General features: G+C 42.7%; 1 protein-coding gene and 1 long non-coding RNA gene across 3 annotated transcripts in view; one reads left to right on the plus strand and one right to left on the minus strand.

The window, feature by feature from the left end:
* The window catches only part of marchf1 (membrane-associated ring finger (C3HC4) 1), a 43,187-nt gene extending 33,523 nt beyond the window's left edge, over positions 1-9,664 (minus strand). For both annotated transcript variants that reach the window (XM_078262981.1, XM_078262974.1), the window contains exon 1: positions 9,577-9,664. The gene's annotated coding sequence lies outside the window, so the exon portion shown is untranslated. The remainder of the gene's footprint in view (positions 1-9,576) is intronic.
* Positions 9,333-13,720, plus strand: LOC144525934 (uncharacterized). The gene is made up of 3 exons (XR_013502715.1): positions 9,333-9,526; positions 9,620-9,749; positions 13,270-13,720. It is a non-coding gene; the product is annotated as an uncharacterized LOC144525934 (long non-coding RNA).
* Positions 13,721-13,968: the final 248 nt, after the last annotated feature.

Raw genomic sequence — 13,968 nt, forward strand, 5'->3', positions numbered from 1 at the left:
AAATATAAACATGCACAATATTAATTTCAATCTAAATCTTCTACTTCACCAATCTGAGGAGACTTCGATGCCAACTTTCAGTACTTCAGTTTTCGATACTCAGTGCTACAGACACATTTCAGTTGGCAGGAAAAAAGTGAGCAAAGCAATATTAGTCAATTAATAGATTAGTGAATCCGCAGAAAATCAATCCATCAATTGTTGTGCTTGATTAACCATTTAAGTCAGTTATGACACAGATACATCATCCGGTTTCAGCTTCACCAATGTGAGGATTTGCTGCTTTTCTACGTTTTACATTATTATGAACTGAATATCTGTAGATGGGACAAAACAACGCATCTGAAGACTTCCCCTTGGACTCTGGAAAATTGTGATGGGCATTATTTTGATCATTTGATAGGGTAAACACATTTGGTGGGAACATTTTGGTCAGTACTGAGGTTCAGTACCAAACACTAATTATCACACACCAAAGAACAACCCTTTAACATTGGTGCAGTGCAGCCCTGCCAAGGTACTGAAGCAGTTCAATAGGAGGTTGCCCTCTGTGTGTGTGTGTGTGTGTGTGTGTGTGTGTCTCTCTCTCTCGTAGGGGAGTTTTTGAGCAAGCTGGGTAATCTCTGTAAAGACGTATAATCCCCAGGGAGAGCAAATATTACAACACGGTCTACTCAGTCACACAGAAAATCTGGTGGGGAGAATTTGGTACGATTGACTTGTTTTTGTTTTGAAGGGCAGATAGAAAGATATAGAGAGAAACTAAGATTTGCAAGCAGTTGGATGCAGTGGATACCAGGTGGCTCTGAATGACAATATATATATATATATTTCTTTTTTTTTTTTAAAGACAATGGCAGCTAATGTGCAAAGTGCAGCTGGCCACAGAAACAAACTACATACCATGGCTGTATTTGCAGCAGGAGTGTGTGTGTTTGTACAATTTCTGTCATTTCAAGCAACATTTTTGGAAACACCATAAAGCAATAAAGGCAACATTTTCAAAGCCATTATGACAATGACACATATAGACACACGCAACTAAGAAAACCCACAAACGGAAAGACTCTTTTTTAGCCTCTTTTGTCTATTTTTGAGGGCTAAAAAGCGCTGACGGTCCTGCTGCTTCTCTAATCCTCATTCACATGTAATGGCTGACATTTCATCTTAATGTGTAACTTCATCCAGGAACCATCACCTTATCGTGGTGGAGAGGTTTGTGTGTCCCTATGAACCTTAGGGCTGTGTTGTCTGGAGCCTGGTGCTCCTGGTAGTGTCTCCCATGGCAAAGTGGTCTCAGCTGAGGGGCCAGCCAGAGAATGGTTAAAAAACTGTATGATTCAATGAGGAAGAGGTAGAGTTACCCTGCCCGGAGGAAGTCCGGGGCTCCCGTCTGGAGCCTGGCCCAGATGGAGGGCTCAACAGTGAGCGCCTGGTTGCCGAATTTGCTACGGAGCCCTGGGGCACAGCCTGAAGAAGCAACGTGGCACCTCCCTCTCCATCCCATGGGCCCACCACCTGTTGGAGGAACCGCTGGGGTCGGGTGCACTGCCACACGGGTGGCAGTGAAGGTCAGGGGCCTCGACGGACCAGACCCGGGCGGCAGAGGCTGGCTCTGGGGACATGGAATGTCTCTCTGTGGGGAAAAGAGCCAGAACTTGTGCGGGAGGTGGAGTGCTACCAATTAGATCTGGTGGGGCTTACCTCTATGCAGTCTCAGTTCTGGAACCATACTCCTGGATAGGGGTTGCCCAGGCGCCAGGCGGGTGTGGGGATACTCACAAGCCCCCGGCTGAGCGCCACTACGTTGGAGTTCACCCTTGTGGCCAAGAGGGTCGCCTCCCCAGGCCTGAGGGTTGTAGGGGGGAAAACTCTGACTGTTGTTTGTGCATATGCACCAAACAAAAGCTTGGCATATTCGGCCTTCTTAGAGACCTTGAAGGGAGTCCTGCATGGGGCTCCAGTGGGGGACTCCATAGTTCTGTTGGGGGACTTAAACGCGCACGTGGGCAATGATGGAGACACATGGAGAGGTGTGATTGGGAGGAACAGCCTCCCTGATCTAAACCTGAGTGGTCGTTCGTTGCTGGACTTCTGTGCTAGTCATGGATTGTCTATAACAAACTCCATGTTCGAACATAGGGATGCTCATAAGTGTACTTGGTACCAGAGGACCCTAGACCAAAGGTCAATGATCGATTTTATAATCGTATCATCTGATCTGAGGCCGCTTGTTTTGGACACTCGGGTGAAGAGAGGGGCGGAGCTGTCAACCGATCACCATCTGGTGGTGATTTGGGTCAGGGGGTGGGGGAAGACTCTGGACAGACCTGGTAAGCCCAAACGGGTAGAGGGGGTAAACTGGGAACGTCTGGAGGAGGCCCCTGTGCGACAAACTTTCAACTCACACCTCCGGCAGAGCTTTCCGTGCATCCCTGTGGAGGCTGGGGGCATTGAACCCAAATGAACAATGCTGAAGCTGCGGCGGGGAGCAGTGGTCTTAGAGTCTTAGGTACCTCAAGGGGCGGTTAACCCACGAACACCGTGGTGGACACCGGTGGTCAGGGAAGCCATCCGACTGAAGGAGTCTTTCCGGGATGTTATCTCAGAGGACTCCGGAGGCAGTTGCAGGGTCCTGAAGGGCTGCAGCCTCTGCCGTGAAAGAGGCAAAGCAGCGGATGTGGGAGAAGTTACACAGAAAACTATTAATTCCGCTCCAGTGATTTGCGCTAACAGAAATGGGGAAATAAATTAGATCGAACAGAGGGGCATTTTGCCCAACATAAGATCCACAGTTGAAGTAACTTACATGCTAGCTTTTTTATTTAAAGTACTCCTATTATGCTTTTTAGCTTTTTCCCTTTCCTTTTTAGTGTTATATATCTTTTGTGCACGTTATGTTTACAAAGTGAAAAAGCCCAAAGTCCACTCCAAAGGGACTTACCATCTTCCACAGAAAACACTGCTCACGGGCACCAAGATAGCTCAGTTGGTAGAGCGGGCGCCCACGTATAGAGGTTTGCTCCTCGACGCAGCGGGCCCGGGTTCAACTCCAACCTGCGGCCCTTTGCTGCATGTCATACCCCCTCTATCCTGGGCAAGGACCTAACAGTGGGGGGTAAGCTGCCTTGCAAACTTTGGTGTTCAAAAAACTGTGCTTGTACAAACAAACTGCCACTATGTCCACAAGCTTATTGAAACAAACAATTAATTTATATTAAATAATAATTGTAGATGTAATCTTAACCCCCTACCCCTCAAATACTTAGCTACGTCCCTGCATCAAAGATGGCTCGTACAGAGCGAGTCTGCTGCGGTGTGGTGGCCCTGCATCCCGCAAAGACTGGAGCAACTGAGCTGCCCCTGAGCCTCTGAAGGTGACATCAGTTTCCCCAGGTGAAGTTTAAACAGACGTTTAATTTAAAGTTAAATTTGTAATAAATGTAATGTATGCTAAAGGCGAGTCAGCATCAACAACAGCACGTTTATTACGTTAGCCAAAAGTCAAATCGCTCCCTCGTGATTTGTAAGAGCATTCTGCCCTTTACTTAGTTTTGATTTTTAGTAAAGACAAGAACAGCATAATACAAAATATTACAAACTGGTATGTTTGAATTCATAACGTTTACAGAGGGTCGCCGTTTCGGTGGCGTTATGTTACAACACACTACACAGTCCTTGCTGAGACCGATCATTTGTATGCGATTAGTTAAGGAGTACTATAAAATCCACTTCCTCTCACATATCACGGCAATAAGGCTGCACAAATTAAACCACGTGACATCCTTTACTGTCAAAATAACAAATACGATGGGATTAAGAAGGCTAGTCTAAACATAACTGTTGTGTGCATGTAATAAATCTCTTCTGATTTTATGTTTGTTAGGCTACTTATTAGCTACAGGGCCCTACAGTGGAATGTAATACAAGGATAACCAGAGCTTTTCACATCTTGACTTTTGCAGGCCAGAGTAGCTGGAGATATTAACTGAAGCGTAAAAGTGGGGATATTGCCAGCCAAGAACATTCTGAGTAGTGCACAGGAGGAAGAGAAGGAGGGAAATGAAGAAGGAGAAGGCAGTGAACTGGAGAGACCAGGCAGGTCAGAGCAGAAGGAGAAATAAGTGAAAGAGAAAAGGGAAAGGAAGAATTGACTGTGAGGGATGAAGAGGAGGCTGCAGATTCAGAGAGAGGGACAGAGGCAGTGAGTGATCAGGAGGAGATAGATGAAGATGACAGGGAGGAAGAGGCCTGCAGTTACCCCTGGACCATATGGTATGTTTTTATTCTCCTTCCATATAAATTGCAGTACAGTAGCATAACATGTCATGTCACTCAGTGACTGAATGTTTTCAGTTTTGGGCTATTTCTATTCTGTTGTATACGGTATGGTATCGGGTTAGATATGTAAAGATTTACATATATACTGTACATAGATTATCTAATGATGTTTTATAGTTTCTCTATCATATCACTTGTTTGACCTTTAGTTTGATCATAATTACTGATAAAATAAGACACATTATGTTTTATTTACTGTTCTATTTGTCTGTATCAGTAAATATGATCAGGGCCATTTATTTCAATTTCAGCTAAAGTCAATTTTATTCATAGTATCAAATCGTAACAAGAGTTCACTCTTCTCAAGACACTTTACAGATAGAGTAGGTTTAGACCACACTCTATAATTTACAAAGACCCAACAATTCTCCCAAGAGCCAGCATTTGGTGCAACAGTGGCGAGGAAAAACTTCCTTTTGGGCAGAAACCTCAGACAGACCCAGGCTCTTGGTGGGCAGCCATCTGCCGCTGCCGGTTGGGACACAGAGACACTGATATAGATATACAGATATAGAGAATTATGATTCATAATAATTATAGCAGTTGGTATGATTAACGGTGGCAATTATAGTAACAATAAAGATAATGGAACTATGACTAGCAGTGTTTCACACACATAGACTAATGTGTGGCGGTGTGCCTCACTATCAACACCGGCCGCCGCACATTGTGTTTGGTTATTTTCTTTATTTTTTTTTAATGCTATTTAAAACACGTTCTTTTACATTTCCTTTCCTTGCTCTCCTCCGTCTCTCTGTCACTTGTGTCTCGCTCTCACACACACACACACACACACACACACACACACACACACACACACACACACACACACACACACACACACACACACACACACACACACACAGCTCCTCCCACCGTGCGGTGTTTGGTGTTTTTAGCCCCCAACGTCACCTTCCAGGCAGCACGGCAATGGTTATGTCAAAGAAGTTATGTTAGTGTTAAGGTGAGGGTTAGCTGCCTGTAAGGCGACAGTGGAGGCTTAAAACACCATTGAGCCCACTGTGCACACAGCTGTCTGTCTCTAGAGAAGGAGAGAAGACGGCTGGCGAAATTCACAAGTTCACTAAAGGTTGATAGCTATCTCGTGAACACCTTTACACAATCACACATTCACAATCACCGACCCGACTCTTAGAAAACAAGCGATTGCGCCTGCTTTAGAAAGTTAACTAGTCGCAAGTTTGCGGTAAAATGCAGTTGGGTTTTCGAGGTCAAAACACTATATAGCAGCTGTGAATCAAATAAACGAATAATAAATAACGTTATGTCATTTTTTACTCTTACATGACATCATGACTTCGCGTAAACATACACGCCCACTTTCTTAAGCCAAGTGGCGTGCTATCTGTACGCATTTTCAGCTATCCGCGTATGTCTACACTGTATACAGCGGACGTAAACATACACGCCACTTGGCGTCTTATCGCGAGAAGAAAGCTGGGGCTGGGTTTAGGAAACGTGACATGCGGAAGAACAACCGGTTGGGTTTAGGCTACGGCATAAATTCACACGCAATCGCAAGGTAATGTAAGTCAATGGAGGCCAAACGGCGTTGATAAACACGCTAAAAAGCGAGTATGCGTCTTGATAACACGCCAATAATGGCATACGAATTGGCGTGTCATACATACGCCATTTCATGAGATCAGTCTGGCCTTTACTTCCGTCACGAACGTGCGTCACTTTGTAACACACATTATAATGCTCGCCTATATTCTCTATACTCATACTCTGCAACTGACTAGCTAGTAGTCCTTACCTCCAAACATTTGGAGGGTACTGCGTATGTGCGACTCCCTACAAAGTAACATAGAATGCCTCACTCTGTAGCTAAAACAGAGAGCTCAACTCACAGGGTGAAAAGAGGAGCTGCAGCAAAACAAAAATATAGTGTTTTATGAAAATTAAACCACATAAACCAATTCTGGTACAACCTCTTAATACAATTATGAACCTGAAAATAAGCATAATATGAGCACTTTAAAACACTGCTACAACACACAAATTCACCCTAATCTACAAAATAAATTGTATAGAACTACTTACATGTCCCTGTTCTGCAGGTATTCCACACAAAGTTGGACGTGTGCCCTCATTTAGAAGAAGTCTCCCGGCTAATCCTGCCTTGTACAGGCCAAAGTTGCACAAACACCTAGCTAGCTCATGTAATCCTTACCTAGCTACTGGGCATGTGCGACTGACAACAAAGAGGTTACAGAAGTTGCGAGGTCTCACTCTGTAGCTAAAACAGAGACCTGACACTGCAGAAATGTGCAGTACAACAAAAATATGGTGTTTTTTGAAAATTAAACCATGTAAACCTATTCTGATACAATCTAAAATTACAATTATGAACCTGAAAATGAGCATAATATGGCCACTTTAAAGAAGTGTGTATCATAGCTGGGGACTAGCCGTGATGGGCACTTGATGCATTAAAAGAAATCCGCAAGGCAGCAGATCTGGCGAACGCCTATCTCTACATCTTTACATACAGTCTATGATCGTAGGGACAATAACGTTAATTGGTTACATTGCAACATTGTGTTTACAGGTGTGTCAGATGCAGTGCCTGTGCAAGAAGGAAACGAGAAGAATGAGGACAGAAACGTCAACATAAATATTCACCTTGTCTCACTTCACCATCAACGGAAATGTTCTGTTTAATGTGAACTAGAACAGCCTTGATAGCCTACTAGCTCACTTAACGAGTATCACGGAAGCTAAGCTCGCTTAAGCCCGCAGGCTTCTCTCACATCAATGGCCTGTCACTGAGTGACATTATTTGACGGCTCTCCAGGCCGGCGTCTGACAGCCGACCTACAGCGTTGCTTCTGAGGCTGTGATTGGTGTAGACCCTCGAAAGACCCACCTGAAAGGTAAAATGATGATGATAATAATAATTATAATAAGAGTAGGCTAATAGTAATAATAATACATTTATATTGATATAAAGTGTAATTACCACTTTGCTGATCTTTTTCAACATGTCCCCGAGGTAGTGGACACCCAACGGCTCCCAGCTGTACCACACGTTGGAAGTGGAGGTCACGGTGCGCTTCGGGTGGTGGTAGAAAGCCTTTGCAACAGATGGACATCTGGACACTTAAGAGCTAAAACTTTTGATTGGACATAGCGGATCCCCGGGCGTGGCAAAGATAAAACCTCTAAGGTTTTCCTTCTCTGGGTCATTCGGGTCTTTGTGGTATTTAGTTTGCAGATTGTAAACCAGGCTGACAAACTCAACCCCATCCTCGTCCCTCTGGAGGATGAAATACTGCATGCAGAGCTCCCGGTTGCCCTCACTGCCACGCCAAGCCAAACACAGTTGGATGTCAAACCAGACCTTTCTGACCATGCCGAGGGGCGTTTTGGAAGACAGTACAGCTAAATTCCTCATCATTTAAAGATCCGACTCAGAAATAAAGGGATGGTGGATGCTGGAATCTTTGACGCTTTTTCGGTAACGCTTAATTATTGCTTTGAAAACAGCATTACTGGTCATGAATCTGGTGTCAGTAATTATATTAATGACGGTTGATGCCAGCTCTCAGATTCCTTAGGCTTGAAACGCTGTACTCCCCCCCCCCATGCCTTGGCTGACTGGACAGCGACATAAAGCTCCCACAGGATCTCATTTAGAGCATCAGCAGTGTATTTTTTTAAAGCTGGAGTCCATTTCTTTTTGAACAATGAAGTCTCTGAAAGTACCGCCCATTTCATATATATATTTTTTTTAATTGATCTCATCTTTTTCGTCTTCTATCTGATTCAATTCTCTCGGTGTTATCTCCTTGTGCCGCTTCTGCGTTTTCTTTTCAATTTCACTTCCTTCAGTTCCTTCCCAGTCACCGAAGTTGTCATATTCTCCAAAAGGTTACAAGAAATAATGAAAATCATTGTAGTAGTAAGGCTAACTAGATTTAAGTTTGTTACAATAAATTGTAACAGGATACTTTGACTGCCTTTTGCTATGGTTACTCATAGCTGATGTAGCCAGCGCATTCATTTATTAATTTTGAACGGTAAACTGTCAGTTTCACCTGAACTCCTTTAGGATGTTAGCGTTAGCTAATGTAGGCATACGGTTACTGTGAGCCTCCTTGTAAAAGAACTACATACGTTTTAGCAACCTACAGCAAAAGAGCTGTAAAGCCAACATCTCTGCCGTTACATGTAAATGAAATCAAATAGTTACTTGTTGACAGTAAGGCGATCGAATTAGCTAACTAAAATCAGTGAGATAAATACGTTAATCTATGGGCTAAAATGCAGATGCTTGCTACCTAAAGCACTGTGTTACACGATAAAACGACTAATCTAGGCTTAACTTCCATTTATCTGGGGTGAAAACTAGAACACTACTGGAAACGACAAGGCAGCTGATTGGACGAACGCGTCACGTGGTTCTTGCTGCTCCCGAATTTCAAAACAGACTCTAATGGCGTCTCGTTCTGAATACGACCTCGTATTTTACGAAAATAGTTAACCGAAAAGTGTTTCTGAAAACATTTTAAGTGAGAAATAGTTGCTGAATCATGAAAACATGACTTGATATTAAGTAACATTTTTCCCACTTTCTTTACTTTTTGCCAACATGGCCTGAATGCAGTACTAGCATAACTATTGTTAACGTGTGGTGTGTTTGTGTTCTAAATGATAAACTTTAATATTCGTAATATAATTTTAATATCCAACTACTTTTAAAACTTGGCTACAAAATGAGCAATGTAAGAAAAAAGTTTTGCCAAGTGGAAAAGCAGACATCATGCTGCTCTTGCCTCAGGTGGGCTTAACGTTACAGGTGCAAGCTGGTTCGCGGCAGAGACATTCGGCCATTGAAACAGAGGCCTTGGGTCGGCATTAGGTACATGTGATGATGGAAAGGAGAGGATGAAGAGGGAGGGACGGGAGCAGAGCGCCGCCATGCAAATACCCAAGCTTTATTAACATGACATGGAGTAGCAGTGCCAAGTGTAAAGAAGCCTACCTTCAGGCGTGGGGAGCAGTTTCTTTCAGAGGAGAGAGAGAGTGGGAGGATAGGGAGTCATAAAGTCAACTGGCAGTTTATCTCTTACTGGGTTTAGCTGGCAGTCTGTGAACCGTCTGTTAGTTTGCTCTTCACAGATGGTCAACATCTGAACACTCCTGTAACATACTTTGGGTAAGTGTTTAATCCTAATTTTGAGTGTGTGTCATGGGAAAAGATGTCACCTTTGTGGGAAACCAGGTGATTTTACAGATGAAATGTTCACAGCTGCGGCAGCGAGTGTAGATGGCATCTCCATTTACTGAGCTGGAGGTGTTAACGATCATGTTCTCTCTCCTGGTGTTCGCCCTCTTCACTCTCATTGGGATGCTCGATGAGGAGCGTGCATGCACGAATGGTACGACTGCAAACACACACACACACACACACACACACACACACAGGGATGTGCATAGACATTTGGAGGGGCTATTGCTTTTACCTGGAAAAAAGGCAACAACATCCGCGTTTAGCAGAGACTTCGAAGATGGAGCTGTCTCCAAAAGAAATGTTATAATATAGTTCTGAATAAGTTCTATAATGTACCTTTAAATTAAGAATACTATTGTCCCCAGCATCTATCTTTCTCCTTATCGCACTTTTACTGACATGGCTCTTTATAGTAACTCTCTAACACTCACTACCCTCATTATGTATCTGATTTGTTGTTGCATGATGCTCCGCATGCTCTCCCTCACTCTCTGGTTCAAAGCCTTGTGGTATGGCCTCATCTTGAATAGAAGTATTACAATCAGAATTTAAGACAACTGATCACTCTAGTGCAGCCAGTTGACTTTTCAGACTGTGGCTTCACTCAATGATTCTGGTCAAGATAACTTTTGTTATGATTTGGCAACATAAATAATATTTATACAAAAATAGCCCCACATCATTGGCATGGGGTACTTTCTATAAAATCATCTCTCAATGCAAATCAAACCAGCTATTAGGCTAACCGACATAAAACCATGCCAATCTCTAGGTATGGTGAAGGGTATGTGATGATGTGGGGCTATTTTAATTCCAAAGGCCAAGGGAACTTTATAAGGATGCATAGTATCCTGGATCCATGAAATAACTGGCCTTTAAAAATAAAAATCTGCCTGCCTCTATGGTAATTTAACATAGGGGTGTACTCACTTTTGTTGCCAACGGTTTAGACATTTATGGCTGTGTGTTGAGTTATTTTGAGGGGACAGCACATTTACACTGTTATATAAGCTGTACACTTAATACTTTACATTGTAGCAAAGTGTAATTTCTTCAGTGTTGTCCCATTAAAAGATATAATGAAATATTTACTAAAATGTGAGGGGTGTACACACTTTTGTGAGATACTGTATATATATATTGTATAAAGAACAATTACAACATGTTATAAAGCATTTGTGAACCAGTTATCTGTCCTTACATCCTATGTTTCACTACAGCTCGTAAAAGTATTTTAACTGATCCCCAGGTTCTCAAATGCTCTGTGAACTGGAGCTCTTGTGGTTAGCTCCATACATAAAAAAAATGAATTTATAATGCTATGCAAAGAACAGATACAATATACTATGCATTTATTACTGACTGAAATATTTGTTTTCTCCCCCAACTTGAAGAAACTGCATAACGTTACTTCACATTAAATTAATAATGTAGGATGGGTGCTTGACATTATCAAATTGAAACTATCAAATGATTCACCTGCTGTTGGCCTGCTGGCAGTTTTGATTCAGCTCTGCAAAGTTACAATTCTTTTAGCTGCTTCCTTAAGCTTGTTCTCTCTCTTCTTCAGTCGTCTTTGTTGTAAAGGCATACTTAAGCACACAGAAATAACATTAGGCTATACATTTATAAAAACAAAATACAAAGTTCATTACATTAACCAATTAGGACATTGATCTCACAACAAAATAAGCTAAGGCAAATTCTATCAGCTTTCACTAACGTCACATCTGCTTGTTGGTTAAAAAATTCACATCACATATTGACTGTAAACAATGTATAATCTAGCATGATTCAAGCCATTACATCCCTGAGCCTCTCTCTTCTCTACAGAGCGCACACTAATGTAACGGACGTAACGTAGCTTTGTTAGCCTGCTGCTGCTATATAGTAGGGGTGGAACGGAACACAGAAGTCATGGTTCGGTTCATACCTCGGTTCAGACATCACGGTTCAGTTCGGTGCAATGGAGGGAAAAGCAAAACAAAAATGCGCCTGTCTCTTTAATCCCTCCTCCCGAAAAAGCCCAGTCTGCTCTGATTGGCCAGCATGCTTCCTGGAATGTACAGAGCCTCCGTTCAGTGTTTCACTAGTTGAAGCTGGAGCTACTGCAATGGAGAGCGGGACAGCAGCAGCAGCAGCGGATAGCAGGACTTTGTACTGCTAAGATTACAGCTATGTTGCGTTAGCATGTAGCTACTTAACAGTTAGCAGTATGCTAACTTTAGATTGTAATGGAACGAAGCAGCACTTTCTACTGTCAGACATCGCAGATAAAAGCGACCCGGAATTGGGAGTTGGCAGCCCAGATGACATTGTTTACTGCCGTTAGCCATGTAGCTACTATAGTTGGCAGTGGGCACTAATCGAATATAGCAGCACTTTCTACAGTCAAAAATCGCAAATAAAGCTTTTAAACAAAATACTACATAAACAGAAAATGTTTCAGGAGTAATGTGACCTGGAATTTGGGAGAATTTAACAACACTGGCAGCCAAGACGACATTGTTTACAGCCATTAGCATGCATTTATATTAGGGGTGCAAGATATATCGACTCAATATTGTTATCGCGATATCACGTTGCGCGATATTATACCGAAAGTCTCGCGATAAATATGCGATATTTTGTTTGCGTTGCATCCCGCCCTACATGTACCCAAAGAGTATAGAAGCAACAAGAGGTGAAACTCAATAAAACGTTGTGTTGCAAACAGTCCAAGATGGCGGAGCTGCACGCATTAGAATGTTCCATTGCAAGCTGCAGCACAACGTTCTATTGAGTTTTGCCTCTTGTTACGTCTATACTCTTTGATGCACCTCTCGAAAAATACACATCACTTGGTAGCGTTGCATTTCCCCCGACTCATTTCCTGGTTCTCCTTCTCCATAAACATGAAATCAAGGAGAGGGTTAACTTTTCCTGCTACAGATTTCCCACCGTGGTCAGAAAGAACAGGGAGACACTTTGTTTCTCTCACTATGACTCTAGAGTCGCTACTCACTCCGAAGAAAATCGCCGTCACTCTCTCACTTCTCCCTCTACCACACACACACACGCCGGCTCGACGCACACGCCAGTTAAATACATTTAACATGAAAATCCAACATTATAACATTGTAGATATGACAGAAAACACGGAAAAGCATAATCTTTAACACAAGATTGGATGATATGGCAAATTAATTTGATTTAACTTTACTAATGATGGGCTTATCGTATTGATGCAGCCACAACAGAAAAAAAAAAAGTGTAGGCCTATTTAGGCTGTTTCTCCAGAGGGGCAGCTGAGCCAATAAGGGCCAATGGGCTGCAACAATAGCCCGTAACTGTGCACGTCCCTGCACGCATGCACACACATATACATACACACACAGGGTCCGCAGGTCAGAGTCAAACCTACGGCCGCTGCAACAAGGACTGAGCCTTTGTACATGGGGCACACGCTCTATCAGGTGAGCTATCCAGGCGCCCCAATATTACTGTATTTAAAAATCAGTTAAAGGTCCACTTAGAAGCTTTTTACTGTATTTTACCTAAGACAATCATTGGTGGTCCAATACTTTATATACATAATTGTATTTTACACATGATTTGTATCATCATAGATTTATATTATATGAGACTCTAAACAGCATAAATAATTGCTACCATTTTCTATCCATCAGAGACAAACATAGAGCCCCAAAGTGAGGAGGTGATCGTCTGACTCCAGACGAGGTTCATGACTAAGAATGTAAAGCTTCAGAGGGCAACAGCGGTCTTTTTCTTCCTGTTCAGTGCCTTATAAGGACATGTCAGCAAAAGACTTGTGTGTGTGTGTGTGTGTGTGTGTGTGTAAGAGTGTTATCAGTTACCAGAACAAAGTCTAAATATCGATCGCTGAACATGTGCGTGTACATTATTATAGGATCCAGTGTTGCTCAATTCAGGATGAGGCACAAAGGAGTGGCCTAGATGTTACACTGTAAAAGAAAAAGTCAATAAACAAACGCCTGCTTCAACAAACTGTTCAAAGACAGTATCTCACGCCTGCTTTCTTTCCTCTTTGTATGTGAAGACACACAGAAGTGTTTTTATTTTGACCTTTACATCTGAAAAAAGCTGCTGTGATACTTCCTACAGGTGAGTCTCAAAACCCTGTACCTACCTTTTCTTGCTTAATCTCGCTGTTGGATTCACTAAACAGGAAATATGCCTAAAACAAAGGTCATCTCTGACTGAGGTCTACAGCTACAGAAAATCCAGGTCAGAAACAAAAGGTGGGCTGGAAGGATTAGAGTGAGATCTCAAATTCTGCAGGAATGAGGCGTCTTGTCAGGGATCAAAGGGTGGAGCTTGTGTGAACGAGCAGATCTACAGCAGCA

This window comes from Sander vitreus, chromosome 2 (assembly GCF_031162955.1).
Source record: "Sander vitreus isolate 19-12246 chromosome 2, sanVit1, whole genome shotgun sequence".
In the NCBI taxonomy this organism is placed as follows: domain Eukaryota; kingdom Metazoa; phylum Chordata; class Actinopteri; order Perciformes; family Percidae; genus Sander; species Sander vitreus.